This window comes from Cervus elaphus, chromosome 2 (genome assembly GCF_910594005.1).
Source record: "Cervus elaphus chromosome 2, mCerEla1.1, whole genome shotgun sequence".
NCBI classification, from domain to species: Eukaryota; Metazoa; Chordata; class Mammalia; order Artiodactyla; family Cervidae; genus Cervus; species Cervus elaphus.
Window position 1 is genome coordinate 30,379,275 of NC_057816.1, and position 25,153 is coordinate 30,404,427.

The window sequence follows — 25,153 nt, forward strand, 5'->3', positions numbered from 1 at the left end:
GACTTTTAATTAATTCTACTGAATAGAGAAAAAAGGGTCAATGGATTTTAAATTCACGATTTATCACTCACAAAAAATCTCATTCTCTCTTAATAAGAAGGAGTTAAATGAGAATCCTGAAATAATTAAATCCTCCATATTATTTCTTCATGGAAAATGAAGGAGTTTCTTACAAAAATATAAACAGAATTAAGAATAAAGAAACTTAATCTTTTCTTTCTTTAAAGAAATGTAAGTTTGTTACAAAACATACTGTTTCTGCTTTCATTAACATGTGGTGTTTTTAACAACTATAATTGTACACACTTTGAATATGTTGATTGATATTAGTTTGTTGCTTATCTTTGCTCAATGTGAGATCTATGTTGTATAATAACTCTGGTTAAAATATATATGTCTGTGTTCTCTTGAGGGGTGCCTTGAAAACACAGTATTGAATGAAAACTACATTGTAGGATTTCTCTGAAACCTGTTGGTCTCAGTGCTGGGCTATGTTCCAAAATCCTTATAGAGTTATCAAAATATTTGATATGCAGGTTAAATTGCTGGATATGCTGCAACAGAAGGATTGAAGTGGAGCCTGGCTATCAATGTATTTTCCTCAAATTTCACAGATAATTTTTGTGGCTACATTACTCTGAAAATTCATGATTTGAGTAAACATAGATGAAGAGATGAACACTGAAAAAATTATTTGAAAGTCATTTGCAACTTTAAAAAGTTTATTAACTGAAGGAAATTTTCATCTCTGCTCTTGCCTGAAATAAGTATATACAATTTTTTCTTATTCCTTAAATTTCTAATAGCACTCAATGCCTAAGTTGCAATCAGTTTTAATAATGTTGGATGACTGTGTAGATGCTGAGTTAAGTGGATGAATGGATGGATAGAAAATGGATAGATTGGTAAGTGCATAGATATGCAGCTGCATGGATGTGCAGATAATGAACTGCAGGTATGTAAAGATGCTGAAGCTGAAACTCCAATACTTTGGCCACCTCATGCCAAGAGTTGATTCATTGGCAAAGACCCTGATGCTGGGAGGGATTGGGGGCAGGAGGAGAAGGGGACGACAGAGGATGAGATGGCTAGATGGCATCACCGACTCAATGGCCATGAGTTTGAGTAAACTCTGGGAGTTGGTGATGGACAGGAGGCCTGGCATGCTGTGATTCATGGGGTCACAAAGAGTCAGACACGACTGAGCAACTGAACTGAACTGAACTGAAAGAATGGAAAAGGAAGGATTGATCAATGAGTTGGCAATTAGCTGAGTTGCTGAATGAAAAAAATGAGTGAAGAAATGGATGACTGTATTCATGAATAAAAGATGATTAAAGGAAGAAGCCACATGGTGAAGAGCGAACTCATTGGAAAAGGCCCTTGTGCTGGGAAAAATTAAAGGCAGGAGGAGAAGGGGATGACAGAGGATGAGATGATTGGATGGCATCACTAACTCAATGGACATGAGTTTGAGCAAACTCAGGGAGATAGTGAAGGATAGGGAAGCCTGGTGTGCCGCAGTCCATGGGGTCACAAAGAGTCGGACGTGACTGAGTGACTGAACAACAAAGGAAGAGGAATATAAAATTTCTAGAGTCTCCTTGCAATGTCTAATCTACTAAATTGCCCAGACTAAACAGAAGAAAGAATTTGAATTTTCTCATGTCCAGTAAAAGAACTTCAAATTGAAGAAGATTGTTTGTTACTTTTCTGGTATGAATTCCAGATCATGACGCAGGAGCAGCCTAAGAGCTGTGGAAACTGCAGGAGATAAAATTGACATGAGCAGCTGTAAGACTGGCTAGGTAAACATTTTAACCCTATTTGACAGCTCTAGTTTCAAGAATGTAGCCTCTCTTAACTGTAAGAAAAGAACAATGACAGATGAAGCAGTCCAGTGGAAATCAAGCAGTCTTTTCAGAAGTCCATGGGAAAGCAATACAGCTGAGAAATGGAGTTATAATTATAGAGGGCAATTTTTACTGAAGCCAAAATCACAGCTCTGAACTCAAGAAGAGTATTTCAAGGGCCAGTAGAACATTTCCTTGGGTGTCAGATTTTATTCTTGTAGGAATACATGGGTTGTGATCAGGTTTTGCAGAGAATGAGATAAACCAGATAATTTTCTTGTGAATTATATGTGGTTTAAGTTCTATCCGCAGAAACACACCTATAAGCTATTCAGCTGAAAGGCCTTGTCCAAGTTCAGAGAAATATATTCAGATGCTATAATGCAAAGATGTTTACTATTAAGTTCATTATGAAGCATGAAATTTAAAGTAATCATGACTGTAAACCTGTTTTTCTACTGTATCTCATCTTTTTGAAGAAACAACTTACAGGTAAAAATGCATGGGTTTTTAAGAGCACAGCTTTTTGATATTTGATAAATGTTTACATCTGTATAAACACTGACACAAGCAGACAAGCAGTTTATACAGCATTTCCATCACCCCAGAGATGTTTCTCTGATTCTATCACCATAAGTTAGTTTTGCCTGTTCTAGAGTATTCACATGAATGAATTCATTCAGTACAAATTCTTTTGGGTTTAACTTGTTTCATCTTGCATAATGTTTTTGTGATTCATCCGTTTTTTGGTGTGTTTTAGCAGGTCATTGTTGTGGTTACTGAGCTCCACAGCATGGCATGTCACAAATTATATTTCCATTTACGTACTAACATGTTTTAGCTGTTTAATTTTCTTGTTATTAATCCGCTAGGTCTTGTCTGACACTTTGCAACAGCATGGACTACAGCACACCAGGCTGCCCTGTCCTCCACCATCTCTGAGTTTGCCCAAACTCATGTCCATTGAGTCAGTGATGCCATCCAACCATTTCATCCTCTGTCGCCCCCTTCTCTTCCTGCCCTCCATCTTTCCCAGCTTCGGGGTCTTTTCCAAAGAGTAGACTCTTCACATCAGGTGGCCAAAGAATTGGAGCTTTGGCTTTAGCATCAGTCCTTCCAATGAATATTCAGGCTTGATTTCCTTTAGAATTGACTGGTTTGATCTCCTCACTGTCCAAGGGACTCTGAAGAGTCTTCCCCAGCACCACAGTTTGAAATCATCAATTTACAAAGTCCTTATATTGATAAAATGTTTTATGTTTATTGAGTATATTACATTTATAGGATCTAACTTAATTCTGAAATATCAGTATTACCTATCAAGTATGTAGAATGTCATCATTATTCCCACTGTATAAGTGATGGATGATTGAAAACACCAAGAACTAATATCATTTTCAGGTCTACATGCTTGAAAAAGAGCCAGAATCAGAACTCAGGTCCCTGTCCTCTCCCTAGAAATCTGTTTCTAGAATAATAATATCTTCATTTTGGTATTTCCTTGTGCACTCAGGAAATGTGACATATTTAATAAATATGTAGCATCACTTATTCATTTAAATATTTAATTAAATTAATGGATTTTAAAATATGTAAATCAGAATGCAGCAGTCTTAAGTCAGATTCCCTACCTCCCTCTCCCCAAGTAACATGCTGAAGAAACTCATACTTGGTTGTACCTTCATCTAAATAATTCTTGGTTGCTATTGACACCAAAAAACTTTTTTAACCTCAATCAGTATTTAAGTTGATTATATTTGAATATGGAAGCAAAACATACACATCAGTGTTTAAGTTGATTATATTTGAAAATGCAAGCAAAACATACACATCATTTTGACATTCCTGCAATTCCTGCAGTATGGTAAAATATATATATTATATATATATGTATATATATAATATACATATATATTATTTGGGAGTTTCATATTCAACAATAAAAAGTGACTCCAAGAATTGAAAAGACTTTTAGTTCTGAGAAACAAGATAACTGTTTCAAATAAATTGGTAGTGCTCAAATTACAGAAAATGAATTTATGTATTTTAATACTAATGTTATTATACTTATTGAGTACTAACTCAATAGCACCTGTTTTGATATCAATTTTAGTACAGTATTTTAAAACCTAAAAGTTACCTTCTATGGCATGATATGTTGTATGGTGTAATGATCATATATTCATTCAATTAAATATGTATGGAGATCCTTTAATGTTCCAGGCACTGTTCTAGATGTATAAGATATGTCTGTGAATGAAAGGGACATGATCTCTCCTTGATAAAGGTTATATTCAAGTGAGTGGAGATAGACAGTGATTAGTAACCAAATAAAAAAATTTCAAGAGATGTATTTATATGGTATATTAGAAAGATAGATGTTATTTTTTTTTTAAAAGTCTAGTAGAAGACGGATATTTAGATTGTATGGGAGAAAGAAGATTTTGTTTAAGTCACTAGCTGTATACCTTTCTTAGTCTTCTTGAACTTCATGAAGAAGGTAAAAATTGGAATCTTATATTTAGTGTTGGTTTAAAGGTAACAGTGCTTTAAATTGCCTGAAATATAGCTTTCTATCATTAGCACTATGTGTATATTTATTGAAAAACATACTGAGTTCACAGTAGATGATTTCTTATTTAAGAAAACAAATACTAGCACAGGTTCATAAGTTTTCTGACCCTTCTCTTCCAGGCATCCCAAATTTCTGAGCCTCCAGATAATTTATAGAGTTTTGCATTTTATCCTGATTCCTTGATCCTATATATTTTGGCTGCATTTGTAAACCCAGTGGAAAATAAATGATTCACATTAAGCAAAAAGGCAGAAGAATGTATTAAAATTCCTAAAATTATTGAAAATCAATTACACAACAATACTTTCAGAATAATGGGGAATTTGAAAACCTAATATTTGATGGTTTAATTATCTGATGACTTTGAGACAATTTTTTTTTTGTTAAAGCAAACATTTTACAAGAATTTGGAGGATAAACATCCAGTTCAGCTGTTATACTTTGTCTGTGATACACTCAAAAAGTGTATCAAATGGCAGGAGGATTTGCTTCAGTAGAGAAGATCATCACATTTAATAATATTCAACTAGATAAAAGTACCTACAGGAAATATTCACCATTGACTTAGTAATTCTGACACCTATAAAATTTTGTTATGCATTTTACCCCTAGCTCCTTAGTGGGATTGTTCATAATAAACCATTATTCTTATTTCTGGTAGAAGAAAGTGTAGCCATTTCCCATGAAGTCAATTATGTGATGAACTATAATGGCTTGAAGAGAAGCATTTTCTGATCTATTCAAGGAGTGAGTTCAAGCTCTCCAAGTACTTGACTAAGTTGAGTCTTCCTACTTATAAATACACAAATTGGAAAACAATTCATGGTGCTTTGAAAGAGAATACAGAACCTTTTTTCTTAATATAGTATGTAGTAGAGTATGAAGCATCAGAGACATTTGTTTATTCATTAGTCATCTCTAGCTATTATAGTTTAAATGGTTATTAAACAGAGGCTGCTTTTATTATGATGGAGTGTATTATCTAGGGAGAGAGATGGGCAATAAACAATAACACAGATAGTGAGACAAATGGAAACTGTGATAAGGAAACTTGAATTATAACTGTATGTGCCGGAATACCATTGAGAATGCATAAAATATTGAAATGCTTCTGTAACACTTGGTAAATAGTCATTACCTAGGTCACCCTGAAACATTCCTTTGAATCTTCGAACTTTCCATTATCCAGAAACTAAATGTATAATAACTCTCTCACAGGGGCATCCCCGGACCCTATTCAAGCATAAGTGAGCATCACTTCTATTGCTTGGTGCCTGCTGTTGTCTAATTTGCTGTGAATGCATATTATAATAATACACCTAGCTAGCACACTTTGAAGAAAAATATAATATGTTAAAAGAAATGTCATTATATACCAAAATTATATTGGGGTGATCAGAGATGAATATCTTTGAGGAAATGGAATTACAGCCTGAAAACTAAAGAATGAATTGATTAGCCAGTAAATATTCCTAATTGTCCCTGGAGTAGGAAATGGCAACCCACTCCAGTATTCTTGCCTGGAAAATTCCATGGACAGAGGAGCCTGGTGGGCTACAGTCCAAAGGGGCTGTAAAGAATCGGACACAGCTGAGGGACTGAGCACATACACTTTCCTAATCGTAGAGTCTTTTAGGCAGAAAAAACATGGCCATGCAGTGTTAGTCACTCAGTCATGTCCAACTCTTAGCGACCCCATGGACTGTAGCCAGCCAGACTCCTCGTCCATGGGATTTTCCAAGTAAGAATACTGGAGCAGGTTGCCGTTTCCTTCTCCAGGGGATCTTCCTGACCCAGGGATCGAATTTGGGTCTCCTGCATTGCAGGAAGATGCTTCACCTTCTGAGCCATCAGGGAAGCCCTGGCCATGCAGAGATCCTGAGGTATGAAAGAGCTTGGCACAGTCAATTGAGAAAAGAAGATCCAAGTGGCTTTATTATAAATGGCTATTACACAGAGGAAGGCATATAGCAAAATGTCAATATGGCTATGATCTTCACATATACCAAACTTAGTTGGTCAAAAAATGCAATATAAAATTCAACTCTTTATAATTGATTGATGCACAACATGCTTGGTATTGAAGTATAATATAACATATTCTGACTTGCCTACATGCCTACTCATAAAAGTTAGTGGAGAAGACAATAACTACTTTAAAGCAGATTGAATATCTAAGAACATGGCCACTGCCTGGGTCAAAATATCTCTTCCGACAATAAATTCCAAGGGTAAAAGTGAAGTTCCTGGGACCTAAAATATAATATCAGAATACATTTTGGTGTGCTGCTGTGTGTAAAACATACCTTTTTTTTACCATTGAATGCAAAAATACGAGACACCCCTTTATTAACTGATACAATTCTCATGAAGTATGAGATTCCATCTTATTTTGTATTATATTTGTTAGTTTTTATCCAGCTAAGTAAAGAATGACACTGAATAAAGAAATGGAGATAGAAAAAGAAGATGGATAGGAGAAAAGAACAGAGAAACCAAGGTAGAAGTTTTTCTTCTAAAATCATATGTAAATTAACAGTGCCTTCAATGTAATAAGTTGTTATTAAAGATCCATTGAAAGATTGAATGAAGGAGGAGAATGCAAATTATGAAGAAACTATATTTGCTAATACTTAATAGTACACAAATTAGAAATTAATTGTATATATTTGCAATGGGATTACACATGGGCTGTCTGGGTGAAGAACCCATAACTTATCTTACCAACTTGTTTAGAAAAGCTTTCTTGCAGGAAACAAAATGTGTCTAGAAGGAAATATTATGTTAAAGGTTTAGGTTGTATCAAAAAGAATAGCTAAGCACTGTTGCATTGCATGAGTATAACACAATTTGCTTGTCTATTCAACTGTTTATGGGCATTTGTGTTATTTTCAGTTTTTAACCATTGCAAACAGATTTTCTATGAACATTTATGTATAGATCTTTTACAGACATAAATCTTATTTTCTCTAAAATAAATACCTAAAAATGAAATGACTATTTCCCAAAGAGTTGCACCATTTTACATTCTCACCAGCAGTGTGTGTGCAAGCTTTCCATTTCCTTCATATCCTCTCAAGCATTTAGTATAGTCAGTCTTTCTAATTTTTGTCATTCTAATAGATGTGTGGTGATATTTAATTATGATTTTAACTCACATTTTCCTGTTGACAAATGATGTTGAACGTTTTTATGTGCTCTTTGCCATTCACATATCTTTTTGATGAATCATTTGCTCAAGTCTTTTGTATAGTTTTTAAAAAATCAGGTTTTACATTTGATTACTGTTGACTCAAGAGTTCTTTATATATTTTAGATAAAAGTAGGAAAATGTTCAGACAGGCATAATAAATAAAGTTTCCCCCAGGGTTCTTAGAAAACAATGTTGGCAAAGAAGAACTTCTCAAAGTAGTGTCAATACTACATAAAAGTGAAGCAAAAAAATATGTCAAGCCTAGAACAATCCATAGATTTCCCAGCCCTTGGAAAAAACCTCCATCAAAGGTACTTCTTCAAGAGAGAAAAAAAAAATAATGAATAACCATAGATACTCTTATTATAATTCTAAAACTGCAGCAATCAGAAAGAAATTGAGCCCACAGGGTAAAATAGTCTTACAAGCCAGAGGAATATAAGGTAGATGTTAACATCACAGTGACAAACTATTTCACCAGTCTGCTAGGGGCCATTAGTCCTTCTAAGCCATAAAGATGAAATGTTTCATAACGGAAACATCCAGAATAATGTTTAACCAAATATCTGGGCATTGTGGCTTACCCAACTTGATAAATCAAATTAACCCTCACAATATCTCATTAAACAAAAAGTTTTATATTAACTTTTGCCATTATAGAGCTGTAAAACAGACTAGTCAATAAATAATTAAGCTCTGCACTGCACTGAAGATTCAGTAAATAGATATTCTACTTCCTAATTTTAGATTATTTTCTTTTTATTTGTTTGCTTATTTATTTCTTAATTTTTGGCCACCTCAAGTCTTAATTGCAGCACACAGGTTCTTCATTGTAGGATGCAGGCTTCTCTAGTTGTGGTGCATGGGCTCCAGAGCATGTGAGTTCAGTAGTACTAGTGCATGGGCTTAGTTACCCCACTGCATACGGGATCCTGTTTCCCCAACCAGGGATCCAACCTGTGTCCCCTGCACTGGGATGCAGATTTTTAACCACTGGGCCACCAGGAAAGTCCCTAGATGGTTTTTCTGACATCCCACTGGAAATGTTATCAATGTCATCAAGTCAACAAATTCCATCGTAGATGAAACAGAATTTTACTCCTAACACAGTGTTCAGAAAGTTTTTGATAGCCACCTTTTGTGATGTCAGTACTCGTTTGTTGTGGTTTATAAATAATGTTCATGATGAAGGGAACCAACTGACTCAAATCTGTGGTGAAGGATTGAGGTTTTCATTTTACTATAAATGAAAATATAGACAAGGACATCAGAAGTGTTGTTGAAAAGCCCCACTATAATTCCTGAGACATGAAAAGAAACATGCAAATGTCTGGACTTTAAGGATGATTTGCCTTCTAGTAACTTTGGAACTGTGGTGCTGGTGAAGACTCTTGAGGTCACTTGGACAGCAAGGTGATCAAACAAGTCAATCCTAAAGGAAATCAGTTCAGTTCAGTCACTCAGTCATGTCTGACTCTTTGCGACCCCATGGACTGAAACATGCCAGGCTTCTCTGTTCATCACCAACTCCTGGACCTTGCTCAAACTCATGTCCATCAAGTTGGTGATGCCATCCAACCATCTCATCGTCTGTAATCCCCTTCTCCTCATGCCTTCAATCTTTCCCATTGTCAGGGTCTTTTCCAGTGAGTCAGTTCTTTCCATCAGGTGGCCAAAGTATTGGAGTTTCAGCTTCAGCATCAGTCCTTCCAATGAATATTCAGGACTTATTTCCTTTAGGATTAACTGGTTTGATCTCCTTGCAGTCCCAGGGACTCTCAAGAGTCTTCTCCAACACCACACAGTTCAAAAGCATCAGTTCTTCAGCACTCTGCTGCTTTTGTGGTCCAATTCTTGAATCCATACATGACTACTGGAAAAACCATAGCTTTGACTAGATGGATCTTTGTTGGCTAAGGAAATCAACCCTGAATATTCATTGGAAGGACTGATGCCAAAGCTGAAGCTCCAATACTTTGGCAACTTGATGTGAGGAGCCCGCTCATTGGAAAAGACCCTGATGCTGTGAAAGGTTGAGGGTAGGAGGAGAAGGGGGTGACAGATGATAAGATGATTGGATGACATCACCAACTCAAAAACACTTGCGTTTGAGCAAGCTCAGGGAGATGGTGAAGGACAGGGAAGCCTGGTGTGCTGTAGTCCATGGAGTTGCAGTCCACTCAGTCATGACTGAGTGACTGAACAGCAATGTTCTGATGCAAATGAAATGTAGTATGAATATGATCTATAAATTATTTTTTTCTGTTCCTATACTTTACTCTATTTTCCTTTAATATTAAGCTATAAGCTTAATCCAATTGTGATATTTTATGTGCCACTGTGGCTAGGCTATATTACCCACTTATTCAACCAAACACTAGTCTAGGTGTTATGAAGATATTTTGTAAATGTGAACATATATGATAATTTGACTTCAAGTGGATTATCCTTAATTGTATGAGTGTAACTCATCCTACCAGTTAAAAGGCTCTATGAGCAAAACAGATTATTTTCCCGGAGAAGAAATTCTCCCTTAAGACTGCAGTTTCTGATCCTGCCCGAGAGTTTTCAGCTTGCAGGCCTGCCCTACAGAGTTCAAACCTTTTAGCCCTCAAGATACATTTTATTTATTAAGAGATCATTTTCAATAAATGAAAGGCATAAAAGTGTTCTAAAATTCTACTTCATGCAAAAAAAATAAGGTTGATGAACTGCCTTTCTTCTGAGAGTTTAATTTCTTCAGCTTTCTCCCATGTACTTCATGCCAAATCATGAGGAAATGGCATTCAATACCTGCCATATTTCTTTTTTTTTAACTTTTTATTTTATTCTGGACTATGGCTGATTAACAATGTTGTGAGAGTTTCAGGTGCACAACAGAGTGACTCAGCCGTACATATATCCATTCTCTCCCATGTTACCTTCCACAGTTCTTGATTCACATTCATAGCTTCTCTGAATTATGTGATAATCATAGGAATCAATGTTTTCATACTTCAGTAACTCACAAAAAGGCTAAATGAATTCCTTAAGCTTCGCCAAAATATACTTCTGGATGAGAAAAAAAATATGAAAATTGTTTTGGAGGCAAAGGTATCAATTACTATGTTTTATAAAGTACCTATTCTACACTTTATGACCATCATTTTATACTCTCCACAACACACTGTAAATATGCAGTTTTACATATATACATATGTATACACATGTTACATATATACATTTAAAGAGGGAACAGATTTTTAGAAGAAGGAATTATATGGAACAGCATTTACCAGATCTTTCTGCTGAATAATTTTTTTAAAAGTAGCTAAAAAGTCAAATGCAGATTATTCAAAACATCATTAATAAATAGAAATCCATACTATCCTCCCATGGACAATCTCTAAACATATGTCAGTGCTTAAAATGTTAATAGATAGCCAATAATGACTGTGGAAAGCTGAAATAGCCCATTGTATTGGTGAATTCCAATCTGAGATTATTTTATCACCTCACCTGAGCTGGAAATATTTCTTCCTGTGAAATGAATGCAAACACACAGGCTCTTGTCATCAGAAAGGACACTAAAAATAAACCTAATCTGAAGGAACTGCTTTACAGATGTGTTAACTGAAGTCACTCAATGAGTGGTTTAGACCTTGTAACAACTTAATTTTGACTCTGAGAAAATTAATTACTACTCAAATGACTTTTTGAGAAATTCAAAATTGACCTAAAGCAGTTACATTTATTCTTTTCTTTGCCCTAATACTCAATACCTTTAAGAATTTCTTGGAAGCTGCAAATTAACTACAGAAAAAAAATGCACTCATCTTTGTATACATATAATATTCATCTTAAGTCAATACATATACTCCCACCACTGATTTAAAACAAAAAGAGGGGCATAAGAGGTGTCTTCAAAGTCTGAAAGTAATCATTTATAAGGTATTACAAATTAATCAACTCTAAGGTACATACCACAGAAAATTTTGTGGAAGGTGAGACTGATCTATTTAAGAAATCATAGTCTACCACTGTATGTGTGAGGCTGTCTTATCCAAAATCCATCCCGGAAAAAGAGAGGAACAGATTCCTCCATTACCCCCCAATATACACCAATCAATCAATTACTCAGTCAATCAACAAATCAACAGGAAAAACTATACTCTCTTAAAAGAAAAAAGGTAATTGATACAAAAGATATCATAAGAAAATGCCATTATTTTTCATATTTTATATATCAAAACATATAAATACACACCTATTAAAAATAACTCCACTTACAAAAATGTGTATTACACATACTTCTTATATTTGAGAAAATTCAATTTGTCTGCTCTTTCTCCCAAAGGAGGCTTATATAACTTTTATCTATTAAAATGGAATTCATTTTTAGTAGCACATTAACCAGATGTTATGCTAAGCTATTTCCGCATAATTTAGAAACTAAATTTGCTCCTTACACATATGTTAGTGATTCAAGGCCAATTCTCTCAATGTTAATCAGAAGATATTATCATTGATAGCACCAGATGTTGCAACAAAAAATCCTGAGGGTCAAAGTTAATCTTGATTTTAATATTAGTGTGTGTCTGTGAGTGTTTAGGGATAGTTGACTTTCCACCTCCTCAAAAAGATGGTAAAGTAGCAAGCAGAGATCATCTGTATATGTGTGCTGTATATATCAAGAATTAGCCACAGCATACACAGTGCTGCCAAAAAGAATGCATTGCTTAACAAATACTTACAAAGGAGCTGAATCGTGTATAATAGCACTTTGATCCTAGAACATTTCTTCCAGCCATTGTTAAGTACCCCCATTTGTGTTAGCTCATTAGCTTCATTACATGACTAATTTTAAGTATATTAAGATAGTCTGAATGGTGTTCTATATTTTTAAAAGGTCATTCCCTCTAAACTTCTTGAGCATGCACCCCTAAATATGTTCACATTTTATTAATTACTCATTATATACACATACTCCTACAGTGGTCAGAGCCACCAACTCAGGAGACAGACTGCTTACATTTGAACTACAACACTGCCACTTCCTAACTTTGTGACTTTGGTTAAGTGCTGATATCAATAGGTGCCACTCTTACTCTCATCCTGAGAGATGGGTAATATTGGTACCTACTTCACACCATCGTTGTGAGTATTGAACTATTTAATACATGTTACGCTTACAACAATGTTGTATGTATACTAATAATACCACTCAATAAGCGAGGGCTTTATTATCATTATTTCTATATAAAATATAATTATTGCATTATAAACAATCCCCCAAATAGAAAAGAATAAACAGATTATTCACATACATGTATACTCATGCACACATATTATATATGCATGTGTGTGTATATATATATATATATATACAAACATAAATACTGAAAGAAAGAGGGAGGAAAGAAGAAAGAGGAGGAAGAGGAGAAGGAACAGATAGAAAGAGAAGGTCGAATATTTTCTTTCACAATCTTATGTACCTCTAGGGCGATTGCAACCAAATCTGAAGACAACGCTCACAGTTCTAATCATTGTGTCGAAGCACATTTGTACACTGTTTTTGGCCCCAAGGTAACTGACAAGTTACATGCTTTTAATAATAATCAGAATAACAACCTTTTGTGTATGAAGGTTTCTTCTAGAATTTTCTGACCTTGGTTCACTTTTGCCAATTACAAACTTTTTGCAGATCCTGTCCTAACTCCTCTGCCTCTTGAATTCTTTTAAACTTGCTGCCAATACCAAAGTTCCTGATAGATGTTTTATTAAAAGTCTCCAAATCTTGAGAAAATCCCATTATTACTTTATTACAACTTGGAGAGACCACTGTAGTTATAATGAACCAAGATTCCCTCAATCTGCTTTCACCTATGTTTGAAGAGTCAGATCCACTTGATCTTCTGCAGTGGTACAGTTCCTAGTTGTCTCCAAGCAGGAGAAAGTGCCGTAAACTGTTCCAGTGGGTGTGGATGTGCTGATACTTAGCTTTGATTGCCTTGTTCTTTCCCATCAAGTCTTGTCAGTGGATAGACTGTCTGAGAATTTAGGCAGTGCTAAGAAATATGTGCCTGCCTCCACATACCCTCAGCTTAGCCCCAAATTACTCAATTGAAGTTTAAAAAATCATTTCAGATGTTGAATTTATACAGAAAGATCTATTATGTGTCAGATACCATCATCTGTTAAGAATACAGTGATGACAGAAATAGTCTAGGCTTTCATCTGAGAAAGTAGAGGACAGACTTGTGCTTGTATTTTAGCCTGTTCTCAGTGGGAGTGAGAGCAAATGAAATGCAGTGCATACACTGGAAAAAAAAGAAAATCTTTTAACTGTTCCTCCTACTTTGTGTGCCTTGGGACGAAAGCCATTAAAATTGCAGTTTTATCCTTGGTGTAAGAAGAACCATGAATCTGGATTATATTATTAATATCTTGCTTCCTGGAATAATTGATTTTCTTGAATTTAATTATGACCTTAGTTTCTAAGACTTCTTGTAGGGCTTATTGCTTGGAATAGCTTTGTTCCTTCTATGTTTCTGGTATCTTTTCTATCCTTGAGAATTATAAAACAGGCTGTGTTTTTACTAAACACTAGGTCTCAAGGAAGGTTGGAACTAAATTTAAAACTCAGCTACAGCAAATACCTTGAACATTATGATCTTATTATCAGTGCAGTTTTCAGTTGCCCGCCCCCCACTGTACTTTGCATCTTTATCACCAATGCCCGTATCATACCTTATTATTTGTGTTTTCTCTGTACCTATTATGCTTTTATTTGTGTTAAGATTTTGTGTTTGAAGTTTTATATATAAAAGAATGGGGGTTGTATGATATTGTAATCTATAAACATCATAAAAGTTCATAATAGGATTTTTCATTTTTTTAGTTAGCGTACTTCATTTAAAACAAGTAGAAAAATAATAAAGCCCCAATAAAGACTCATGAGTCTTCTGTTGGTTTAACGTCCTGAAATCATGTTTTCTTAGCATCTATTTTTATGATGAATGCAAGAATTAATGCAAACAGATGACTCTTTGAGGAATAGGATTGAAACTATCGCAACGTGGGACATTATCAACAATTCCAGTAATCACTTTGACTTATTCTTCCTGTACTGTTCTAACCCCCATAGTCCCTTAGCTAGTTTAAACCAGGTTCACTGAGGCTCTGAACAATTTAAATAATGGAAATCCTGGGAGCTGGTGTCTCCATAGCTTTAAAGATGTGTTTGCTATTCCTATTGGAATCTATTATCCTTCCCAGGACAAAGCTTTCTTGATGGTTATTTTGATTTTGTATCTTTTTATGATACATCATTTAAAAGAGAAACCAGAAAGTACATTTATTTTTTTTACTATTTTACTTACATTCATTTTATATACTAAGTATCAACTAATATCCTAAACATTTTACACATGCTTTCCAATCTGTCTCTCATGACAATCATGTGAGGAGGTTTCTGTCATGGTTCTCAGATTACAGAATTGTAATCTGAGATGTAGAGGGGCTACTAAATTGCCCCAGTTACATAACCAGTAAATGATAAGAGTCTATTCAGATGCCAGTTCTTGTGGTCCAAGGTGCATCTTCAGCTCAGCTGCCTCTCCAGAAGGAATGAGCACCCCAGGAATTACCACATTCACAGACAGAGAAAAGGGGAAATTTGATTCTGTACAAGTAGTTTTGTACAGTCATTATGGGCAAAGATAGGAAGACTGGGCCTCAACTGTGCAGTGGGACATGTGGTGTTCAGAGTTCCTATGTACTCCACAACCAGTTTTCCCACTATTAACATCTTTTATTACTATACTTTTTTATGATTAGTGAACCAATATTGATACATTATTATTAGCTAAATTTCATACTTTATTCATTTTTTTCTCAGTTTTTACCTTATATCCTTTTTCTATCCCAAGATCCCATCCAAGATATCTCATTACCTTTAGTCAATATGTCTTTTTACGCTTCTTTTTTCTGTACCAGTTTGTCATATTTTCCCTTGTTTTGATGACCTAATCCAATCTGAGGAGTACTGGTTAGGTATTTTCCAAAATGCCCCTAAAATGGAATTCATCTGATATCTTTCTCATGATTAAACTGAAGTTATCTCTGTTCAAGAGAAAGACTCCAGATGCAAAATATCATTTTCATTTCATAATGTCAAGGGTATATGCTATCAGCATGGTTTAACCACCATTAATACTGAATTTAATCACATTGCTAAGATAGTGTTTCTCAGATTTATACATCATAAAGTGACTCTTTTTGTCCCCATTTCTGTTACTTTGGGGAAAGAAGTCAACATGTATAGCTGACACTTAAGAAGTGAAGAATTATATTCTAACTCCTTGAAGGCATAATATCTATGTAAATTATTTGAAATTCTCTTGCACAAGAGTTTATTCTTTCTCCATTAATCATTTATCTATATCACTGTGAAGTTATGGATATTTATTTTATACTTCTGGTTATAAAGCAAAATTATTTATTTTGTTGTCCAAATTGTTTTAGCTTTGGCAGTTAGGAGCTCTTTTGGTTTCAGTTGGTTCCAGTATATTTTTGACATACAACATTATTGTGAGGAGTTTATTTTTGTTTTTTGAGTACTTTCTTAATTTTTGCACTATAAGATTCTCTTGTGTATTTTCTGTCCTATTCCCAGAATCTGCCTTCTCTCCAAGGAGCTCTGGTACTCTTCTTGGGCTTGCATGCAAGCGTGCTAAGTCGCTTCAGTCATGTCTGACTCTGCAGAGCTATGGACTGTAGCCCTCCAGACTCTGTCCATGGGATTCTTCAGGCAAGAATACTGAAGTGGGTTGCCATTTCCTTCTCCACGGATCTTCCCGACCCAGGGATGGAACCCACGTTTCTTACATCTCCTGCATTGGCAGGCAGGTTCTTCCCTACTAGCACCCCATAGGAAGTCCACTCTTATTGGGGGGTGGCATTAAAAAACAATATGTAACCACTAGGGATGTTTATCGCTCTTGGGATGTCATTATTTATAGTCCAACTCAGCTAACAAAAGAAATGTCTGTGTTTGTAGGGACCCAGGTGTATATACATATAAATATAAGCATCTCTATATTCAACTATCTGCAATACCTTAAAACATGGATTTATTCTGATATCTACAACTCTAATGCATATTTACCTGGCTCATTCTGGACTCATTTCCTGTAAATCCTCACACAACAAGAGGAAACCTAAATCTCACTCTCACTTATCAGTTAATTTCATTGTGTAATCCCAGTGTCATAATTTTTAAATTGCCCCTTTAAGAGAAAAACCTCGGCCAACAAGAGTACAGTGTCTGTGTACAGTTTCCTCTGCCTTTAGCCTTACAGACTCCATTTATTTCTGAAAATTACTAAGGACAGCATATTTTTAACCCAACCTCCTCAGTGGCATTTTTCATATATTTATAATACACTAGATTGTTTTCTTATATTCTTCATACCCTGCTGGAATTCCCAATGTCTTAAATGATTTTTTAAACATAAACATTAAGGTTCACTCTTCATACTTAAAAGTTCTCTGTGTTTTGACAATGGGCTACTGTCATGTGTTCCCCCAATACAGTATTATGTAGACTATTTTCACCTCCTTAAAAAAAGTCCCCTCTGCTTCACCTACTCAGCTCTGTCCCTCTCCCTCTGAACCCCTAGGAACCGTTGATGTGTTTACCCTCTCTAGTTTTGTCCTTTATGGAATTTAATATAATTGGAATCATGCAATATACAGCCTTTTCAGACTAGTTTTTTTCACATAGCATATGCATTTATGATTTATTAGTATATATATTTATTATTTTCAAATTATGAAATAAAGTAGAACTTATAATTTTTTAATGGACCATGTTTTTGGTGTTGTATCTAAAAATTGAAACCCACAGGGAGTTTCTTCATTTTTTTCCTCCCAGTTTTACAGTTTTTATTTTATTTTTTTTTAATTTGTATTTTATATTGAAGTATAGTTTTTATTTTTTATTCTAGTCTATTATCTATTTGGGGTTAATATTTGTGAAAGGTATAAAGTCTATTTCTAGGCTAAATGTTCTGCCTTTGAGGGTCCAATTGTTTCACCATCGTTTGTTGCGAATATCATTCACATTCACTCTGTATTGGACTGTCTTTGCTCTTGTTTCAAAGATCAGCTGACTATTTACATGGACCTGTTCCTAGGTCATTGATTCTGTTACATTGATTTATGTGTCCATACTTCCACCACTACACATGCTGCTTTTTTAATGGTAGATTTATAGTACAATTTGAAATTAAATACTAGGTGTCCTGCAACTTTATTTTTCAGGCAAGTCTTTTTATGCTGATGCAGAGGTGATATATTAATAGAAAAATCGAAATGCAAGTCATCTAAGAAATATCTGCTTACATTATGTCTGCAGACCTATCACTTGCTAGTGTAAATTAAGTGGCCAACTTCAGGAGCAATAGAAACTGAAACATATTTCACCTCTTGATAGAAAAAAAGTCCTTAATCACCCAAGAGCAATAAATATCCCTAGTGGTTAAATATTGTATGATGAAGCAGAGGGATGAAAACTTGCTTTCATCAATTAACTCCACTATATTCCACTACAGTTTTCTTACTACATTGCTTTTGCAGCTTGATTTTCTTCATAGCACTTACTGCTACCTTATATTATCTTTTAATATTTATACATGATTTTCTGTGTTTTGACTGTAACATAAGCTCCATGAAGGGAGGGAGTTATCTTCCTTATCTATAACTCTAGAGCACAGAGAAGTAATTTTTCTATGTTAAACATAAGTGAACATTTGTTAAATAAGGGAAATAGTAAATTCATTCTGATAATACATGGTAATGTCCACAATACATATTTTTAATCAGGTTTCAATTTTGATCCCAGGTATATAAGCCATAGGCTTCCCTGGTGGTTCAGATGGTAAAGAATCTGTCTGCAGTACCAGAGGCCTGGGTTCAATCCCTGGGTTGGGCAGATGCCCTGGAGAAGGGAATGGGCACACACTCCAGGATTCTTGCCTGGAGAATTCCATGGACAGAGGAGCCTGGCAAGCTTCTGTCCATGGTGTAGCAAAAACTCGGACACTACTGAGCGACTAACACTTTTGCTTTCATACATACCTCGTTAGGCTGGTTCTGTTCCTGATATCTGAAAGGAAAAGTGACAATTCAAACAAATTTGTTGTAGACAAGAGCAGAAAGACAAAAGAGAAGCATAAATTAAGAAGACAAATTAAATAGCTTCCCTTCTCACTTGTTTCTCCTGGACTTGTCTGTAGCGTCTTATACTGAGCACAGCTACCTCATGGACATTCTTTTGTCGTTATTACCTGGGACACTCTTTTGATCTTGTGTGTCTGCCCACCTATTCGTTGCTTCTCACCCTACTCACTTTTCCACAGCTTGAAAATTTCACAATACTTGCTGCGCTGATTTTCTTTATACCTTCTTTTCAGTGGCCACATTCATACACACAGGTTTTGCTATGCTTGTCATAACACATTTATTAATTTCCACCTAATAACACATTTTTATTCCTGAATTCCAGAACTTCACTTGTTACAGAAAGCTGGTTACTTGCCCCTGAAAAAAAAAGAAAAGCAAAAATGCCTGCACCCTAAGTTTCAAGTCCGAGCTTGTCTGAGTTCCACAATTATTCCTTCCTCACACACAAGTATGCTCAGTCTTTTCAGTTCAGTTCAGTTCAGTCGCTCAGTCGTATCCGACTTTTTGCGACCCCATGAATCGCAGCACGCCAGGCCTCCCTGTCCATCACAAACTCCCAGAATTTACTCAAACTCATGCCCATTGAGTCGGTGATGCCATCAGCCCATCTCATCCTCTGTCGTCCCCTTCTCCTCCTGCCCCTAATCCCTCCCAGCCTCAGGATCTTTTCCAATGAGTAAACTCTTCACATCAGGTGGCCAAAATACTAGAGTTTCAGCTTCAGCATCAGTCCTTCCAGTGAACACCCAGGACTTATCTCCTTTAGGATGGACTGGTTGGATCTCCTTGCAGTCCAAGGGACTCTCAAGAATCTTCTCCAACACCATAGTTCAAAAGCATCAATTTTTCAGTGCTCAGCTTACTTCATAGTCCAACTCTCACATCCATACATGACCACTGGAAAAACCATAGCCTTGACCAGATGGACCTTTGTTGGCAAAGTAATGTCTCTGCTTTTTAATATGCTATATAGGTTGGTCATAACTTTCCTTCCAAGTAGTAAGTGTCTTTTAATTTCATGGCTGCAGTCACCATCTGCAGTGATTTTGGAGCCCAAAAAATTAAAGTCTGACACTGTTTCCACTCTCTCCCCATCTATTTCCCATGAGGTGATGGGACCAGATGCCATGATCTTAGTTTTCTGAATGTTGAGCTTTAAGCCAACTTTTTCACTCTCCTCTTTCACTTTCATCAAGAGGCTTTTTAGTTCCTCTTTACTTTCTGCCATAAGGGTGGTATCATCTGCATACCTGAGGTTATTGATATTTCTCCCAGTAATCTTGATTCTAGCTTGTGCTTCCTCCAGCTCAGCATTTCTCATGATGTACTCTGCATATAAGTTAAATAAGCAGGGTGACAATATACAGCCTTGACGTACTCCTTTTCCTATTTGGAACCAGTCTGTTGTTCCACATCCAGTTCTAACTGTTGTTTCCTGACCTGCATACAGGTTTCTCAAGAGGCAGGTCAGATGGTCTGGTATTCCCATCTCTTTCAGAATTTTCCACAGTTTATTGTGATCCACACAGTCGAAGGCTTTGGTGTAGTCAATAAAGCAGAAACAGATGTTTTTCTGGAACTCTCTTGCTTTTTTGATGATCCAGCAGATGTTGGCAATTTGATCTCTGGTTCCTCTGCCTTTTCTAAAACCAGCTTGAACAACTGGAAGGTCTTGGTTCACGTATTGCTGAAGCCTGGCTTAGAGAATTTTGAGCATTACCTTACTAGCGTATGAGATGAATGCAATTGTGCGGTAGTTTGAGCATTCTTTGGCATAGCCTTTCTTAGGAATTGGAATGAAAACGGACCTTTTCCAGTCCTATGGCCACTGCTGAGTTTTTCAAATTTGCTGGCATATTGAGTGCAGCACTTTCACAGCATCATCTTTCAGGATTTGAAATAGCTCAACTGGAATTCCATCACATCCACTAGCTTTGTTCATAGTGATGCTTTCTAAGGTCCACTTGACTTCACATTCCAGGATGTCTGGCTCTAGGTGAGTGATCACGCCATTGTGATTATCTGGGTCATGAAGATCTTTTTTGTACAGTTCTTCTGTGTATTCTTTCCACTTCTTCTTACTATCTTCTGCTTCTGTTAGGTCCATACCATTTCTGTCATTTATTGAGCCCATTTTTGCATGAAATGTTCCCTTGGTATGTCTAATTTTCTTGAAGAGATCTCTAGTCTTTCTCATTCTGTTGTTTTCCTCTATTTCTTTGCATTGATCGCTGAGGAAGGCTTTCTTATCTCTCCTGGCTAGTCTTTTAGTTGTATCCAACTCTTTGCGACCCTATGGACTTTAGCCTGCCAGGCTCTTCTGTCCATGGGGATTCTCCAGGCAAAAATACTGGAGTGTGTTGTCATACCCTCCTCCAGGGGATCTTTCTCACCCAGGGATCGAATCCACATCTCTTATGTCTCCTGAACTGAGAGGCAAATTCTTTACCACTAGTGCCACCTGGGAAGCCCCAAATGCCTCCTCATTTACACCAACAATACATCAACCATTGAGCCCTGCAAGTTCCAGCACTGGGGTATCTATGATGGTTGTTTCCTTTTTACCATTTTTTCTGCTTCCTCAATTAAAATCTCTCACATACATAACAAAATGATTTCCTAATTATTAGACTGCTTTCCTCACTTTCAGACTGAGCATTTCTTAAGCATTAACTCCAGTTTTGAGACTTCAGATTAGAAAATGCTGAAAGCTTCCTAATATTTACTCAGAAGGTAACAGATTTCTCAAACTATCATTTAAATCCCTCTAGGATCTCCTTTCTAGTTTTTCTATGACTATCTCTAATTTAGGTGCCAGTTATGCATGTGTTAAGTTTGGCATGTGTGTATACTAAGTCATCTCAGTAGTGTCCGACTCTGTGCAACCCCATGGACGATAGCTTGCCAGGCTCCTCTGTCCATGGGATTCTCCAGGCATGAATACTGGAGTGGGTTATCATTTCTTTCTTCCTTAAGTTTGGACAAAGCACCAATCTGCACATCAATGCAATATGGCATTTCTTATATGTACATTACACTGCATCAAATGGTTCAAGAGTGACCATGGAAAAGATGAAAGGAGATATGTTAATTAAGGCATTTCTAGCTTCCTGTATTACTCAGAAAGACACTAAAGCTACGGTTTATATTTAGCTCTAATTAAGACACTCATGCCTTTTACATATTGATAGTTTATATTTACTCCTTAAGGAAAAAGAAGAAAATTTATAAGTTCCAAATTAGTAAAAATTAAAAGAATCAAACAAAATTGAAAGAAATAAAAGCCTAGTGGGGAAAACTAAACAGAAAATGTCATAGGTAAATCAAAGCTGGTAATGACAACAGCAATAAAAACTATTACAAGATGTGTGAGTTCTTTAAAAAGAAATATTGATCAATACTCAAAGGGTATAAAGTAATTCTTAAAGTGTATACAAAATTTAGAAAGATGGTAACGATAACCCTATATGCAAAACAGAAAAAGAGACACAGAAATACAGAACAGACTTTTGAACTCTGTGGGAGAAGGTGAGGGTGGGATGTTTCAAAAGAACAGCATGTATACTATCTATGGTGAAGCAGATCACCAGCCCAGGTGGGATGCATGAGACAAGTGCTTGGGCCTGGTGCACTGGGAAGACCCAGAGGAATCGGGTGGAGAGGGAGATGGGAGGGGGGATCGGGATGGGGAATACGTGTAAATCTATGGCTGATTCATATCAATGTATGACAAAACCCACTGAAATGTTGTGAAGTAATTAGCCTCCAACTAATAAAAAAATTAAAAAAAAAAAAAAAAAAAAACCTGAGTAAACATGAAAAGATTTAAATTCAAGGAGAGGAAGTCTAGATTTTATAAAGATATAAATTTTAACCCATTCAACCCATAATCAATAAATTCAGTTTACTGGAACTAGATAAACTAGATACTTTGGGAAATCGTCAGTGTCTATTTAAGCTGGACATACGTATAATGTATGGCTTAGTGATTCCATTCTTAAGTGTGTATGTGTGTGTATGTGTGTGTGTGTGTATATGTGTGTAGACTCATATACACACATACATATATTTATTAGAGGAAGTCATCAAGAAGATATGATGGCTAGTTGACTGGCAGGCTGGATCTGGTCACACGGAGTCTCCACACCCTACCCTGTCCTTGGGATATACATTCTGCCCAATGTTTCCTGCAGTGGGAGCCATTTCAGGAATGAGCCTAAAGAAAGGATGTATTGTTGAGATCATCTGGATGGTATACCTGACTGAACCCCATTAAGGCCTCTATATAAACTTTTAAATGATTCCTGCTGGCCAGTGTAGAAATATACTCCTCTTGCAGTTGTCCAAGACAATACTCTACTACCCTGCTTATTAAATCTGCCACCTACCAATATGGAGTGGTCTGACTCTTCAGTCCCTCTTTACCCTCTGAATTTGGGGGCCAGTTTGCAAACAGACACATGCATATGTATATATGTATGTACGCATATGTATATATGTATTTACACATATGTATACTTTTGCCTCTACATGTAAATCCCACTGCTAAGTATATACTTATATACATGTGAAACAGAAATGTGTGCATATGCAAGCTAACAATACAAGTATACACAGAACAGTATTATACATAACTATATTGATAATAGAAACCATAAATGCCTATACAAGATTAAATGAATAAAGAAAATATATCAATATACATAAAAATATAACAGTTGAAATAAAAAAATTATGACTACATGGAAATGTATGGAGAGATTTGCAAATTACAATATTGACCAAATGTGATAGCTACAGATAGTAAATACCACATCATTTTATATATTAAGTCATGAAATAGAAAAAAAGTAATCTCTTGTGTTAAATGTCAAGACGGTGGTTAATTTTGAGAGCAAGTGGGTGGTGGAAGGAGACATGGAGGGAGACTTCCATGGTGGTTATGTTTTACTTTTTCATTTGAATGGTTGCCACATTTTGTGATTATTTTGTATAAGTCATTGAGGAGCATACTAATTCATGCAATTTTCTCTTAAAAGTTTCAATTAAAACATTATGAAAAGAAAAGATGCTCAACCCCACCAGAAATGTGAAAAATATGAATTAAAATAAAGTTGGCAAAAATTAAAAACTTTGATGACATGTTTCTGGTCAGGATACTAGGGAATGTATGCATGCTCAGCCGGGTCCAACTCTTTGTGACCCTCTGGGCTGTAGCCCGCCAGCCTTCTCTGTCCATGGGATTCTCCAGGCAAGAATGCTGGAGCGGGTTGCCATGCCCTCCTCCAGGAGATCTCCTTACCCAGGGGTCGAACCCACATCTCCTGTATTTCAGGCAGATTCTTCATCACTTGAGCCACCAGGGAAGCCCATTCTAGGGAATAAGTGATCACAAAACACTTTTATGCTGTATAACCACTCTGAAGACCAAAGAGGGAAGAAAAAGCATTTGCAGTTTTCATCTATGTCCAGACAAATGTACAGGAATCTTGATGGCAGCAATGTTTATAATAAGAAAAAACGGAAAGTCATCCAAATATCTTTGAGTGAGAAGACAAATAAATTTGGAATATTTTCTTTTTCCATATAAAGGAATTGTATACAGAATTTAAACCTAATGAAATTAATATATGTACACCAACACTAAAAAATCTCAAGTAGGTCATGTTGATTAAAAAATAGCCTGCAGAATATTTATAGTAAGTTAATATTTAACAACATATTAAAGACCCAGATATCTTAGGATCCAAATCTCTTTCAATCTGTGGGCACAGAAAACGCTTACACGTTAGAAAATAAGAGAATGACTAAGTGCTGAGTCCCAAGGCTGATCTAACTCTGAAACAAAATTATGTGTGAGATGACTTAGTTAAGAAATATTTCATTGAAGAAGAAGGAACTAGACTTCTTTGGAATTAGATTTAGCCATGAAAAGGGAGGAATAAGGAATAGGGATGAGCAAGGATAAAGGAAAAATATCTCTTAACTTGATTATCTTTAATTCACAGCTATTTCTCCTTCCTTCTTCCCATTTGTGACTTTCTCCTCCCCAGATTCACCTCCTTTCTGTCTAGCTCTTCCGCTGAATGACTGGTATGTACATTTTTTTTTCATTTATTTTTACTAGTTGGAGGCTAATTACAATATTGTAGTGCTTTTTGTCATACACTGACATGAATCAGCCATGGATTTACATGTATTCCCCATCCCGATCCCCTCTCCCACCTCCCTTTCTACCCGATCCCTCTGGGTCTTCCCAGTGCACCAGGCTCAAGCACTTGTCTCATGTACAGTTTAAACTTCTTT